Source organism: Eptesicus fuscus, chromosome 11, assembly GCF_027574615.1.
Source record: "Eptesicus fuscus isolate TK198812 chromosome 11, DD_ASM_mEF_20220401, whole genome shotgun sequence".
In the NCBI taxonomy this organism is placed as follows: Eukaryota; Metazoa; Chordata; class Mammalia; order Chiroptera; family Vespertilionidae; genus Eptesicus; species Eptesicus fuscus.
The window spans coordinates 78,650,818-78,653,568 of record NC_072483.1 but is presented as its reverse complement, the minus strand read 5'-3'; the positions used below and the strand labels follow the sequence as shown (position 1 = coordinate 78,653,568).

General features: G+C 46.5%; 1 pseudogene; it reads left to right on the top strand.

Annotated features, from left to right (window-relative positions):
• Positions 1-284: 284 nt before the first annotated feature.
• On the top strand, positions 285-2,007 carry LOC103289420 (polypeptide N-acetylgalactosaminyltransferase 11-like; annotated as a pseudogene).
• Positions 2,008-2,751: the final 744 nt, after the last annotated feature.

The following is a 2,751-nucleotide window of genomic DNA, read 5'->3' as shown; positions in this document are numbered from 1 at the left end:
CACGCTCAGACAAGAGGCCTGGTGCCAATTAGTGATGCTCGTGCTACATTAACATAAACAGGTTACATAAGGGTGCGCTTGCGCAGTACGTGTATTGCTACTATTGAGTCATTGCTCTTGCACCTGTGTAGGACAAAGGGGCCTTTCACCTAATAATACTGCCTGCCTGCACGAGTACGGCAAATTGGCCTTGATCATCTGGCGTACTCTGGTTAGGGTTCCCACAATGTCTACAGACCACATGATGTTAACCTCACTATTTTTTTTCCTCTTCTGAACTGGGTATGATTTTTAATGAACATGATCAGGAGTTGAGAGACTTGGGGTATCAGAAACATGCCTTCAGTAGGCTCATTAGCAGCCCCTTGGACTACCACAGAGCTGTGCCAGATACAAGGAATGCAGCTCGTAAAGACAAGGCATACCCTACGGATCTGCCAGTTGCTAGTGTTGTTATTTGTTCCTCTGACGGAGCCTTGTCTGCTTTGCTGCGGACTGTGCACGGCGTCCTGGACCGCACCCCAGCCCAGCTTCTCCATGAAATCATCCTCATGGATGACAGCAGGGACTTCCATGATTTGAAAGGAGAACTAGATGAATTTGTCCAAAAACACCTCCCTGGAAAAATTAAATTAATAAGAAATACAAAGCGTGAGGGATTAATTCAAGGAAGAATAATAGGAGCAGCCCACGGAGCAGATGATGTCCTGGTGTTCCCGGACAGCCCCCGTGAAGTGACTGTGACGTGGCTGCAGCCCTCGCTGCCTGCCGTCTGGGAGGACCACGGACGGTCATGTGCCTGGTGATGGATCTCATCAGTGCAGACCCGCTGGCCTACAGCTCGTCCCCTGTGGTGCCTGGAGGGTTCAACTGGGGACTGCACTTCCCATGGGATCTTGTTCCCCTTTCTGAGCTTGGAGGACCAGAAGGAGCTACCCACTGGTCAAGCCTCCTACAATGGCTGGAGGACTGTGTAGAAGCTACTTCAGTGAACTCGGGCAGTGTGACAGCGGCATGGATATCTAGGGAGAAGGAAACTTGGAAGAGTCATTTCGGATTTGGATGTGTGGGGGTAAGCTCTTCATCATCCCTTGCTCCAGAGCCAGACACATTTTCCTTAAAAAATGGCGGCTGAGTAAGTGGATGCTGCACGGGCACGCTCCCAGGTCCGCACTGGAATTACAACTAAAATACAGAAAAACTTACTGAATAATCAATGGAAGACTTGCTGGAGAGAACCCTGACACCTGAGGATGGAAAGTGGAGACCACATAGAGGCTGGTAAGAGGGGCGGAGGTGCGAAAGGGCTGAAGTTCCGTAGAGCTATCTCAGCTGTGGGGGTTGCCACTGAGAACTCTGGGGTCTAATCCCCAAGCTGGGCCCCTCAGCAGAGAGCACCAGAACGGCGAAGGGTACCCTCATAACATCTGGCTTGAAAAGCAGCAGAGTAGCTGTCTGCCAGGGAGAGATGGCTGGAAATTCAGGCACCCTCTTAAAGGGCCAACACATATATTCCCCGTGGAGCCAACCATCTTGTGCTCCAACAGAGGAACAGCAGAGTGGACTGGAGCAGGGTGAGCAGAAGCCAGGTTCAAGGGCTCTGGGGTTAGAGCTCAGAAGGCAGATACCCGGTTTCCTGTGCTGAGCCATTCCCTCATGCTGAGGAGGTAGTCTTTCTCACTTAGACAATTGCTATACAGGCAGCATTGCCTGGGGGGAAGACAGCTGACCCACTCTATTGGAAAACACCTTGCCCTTTACATAGACTGAGAGTAACAATTAGCCTCCAGGCAGAAACAATTGCCCCACCCTATTAACCTCACTATTTTTATTTTATTATTATTTTTTAACCTCACTATTTTTAAATTTAGTGGTTATCAAGCTTGCCTGTCATCTGAGTCACTGGAAGGACCGTTAAGGCAGATTGGTGGCTCCATGGCCAGAGTTTCTGACTCAGTAGATCTTGAGTGGGCCCTAGATTTTGCATTTCTAACAAGTTCCATGTAATGCTAATGAATGTGGCTTCTCCAGAAACTGCACTTTGAGAACCAACAGTCTGAGCATGTTAATTCGCCTGTTTTGGCTTGAGCACCCAGGTAGTCGGTAGCACCATTGGCTGAATTAGGAAGTTCTGTTGAAGGGGCAACTTGCAGGCAAATATGATAAAATGGACTTTTTTTTTTAAAGGAAATAGAAGAAAAGGCCATCAAAGCCAGAACTACAAGATAGTCTTTTAATGTATTTTAATAAAATATGGATGCAACCCAATTTTTAACTGGGCAGGTGAGAGCTTGTAAAATATAAAATAGCACATGCTATGTATTCAGTGTTAAAAGTGGAAGAAAATTCACTGGTTATGTGAGTCATCTAAGCTTGGATCGATTCTTAGTACAGGGCTCCCAGGGCATATGTGTATGTGAGCAGGAGTAGGAACACACTCACTTGTATCAGCCTTTCAATTGAGGAGAACTAATGGGTTTTCCTATTTGTAATGAAGTTTCAAGCTTCCTGGGTCAGTCCTGTTCTTAAGCACTGAAGTGTCCCTCGATAAATGTCCCTGAGGTACTATAGACCTGTATCGCTTTATGAAATTCTCATTTAGGAAACAGGGCAAATAGATAATGGCAAATTAGAAAAAAAAATGAGACTGCTAGTGTACATTTACTACTCAGAACATGCTAAGAAAAAATTGGAAAAAGGAATGAGATTGATCTGCTTTTGAGTTTTAACAAAACCTTTAAGAAGTTGGCT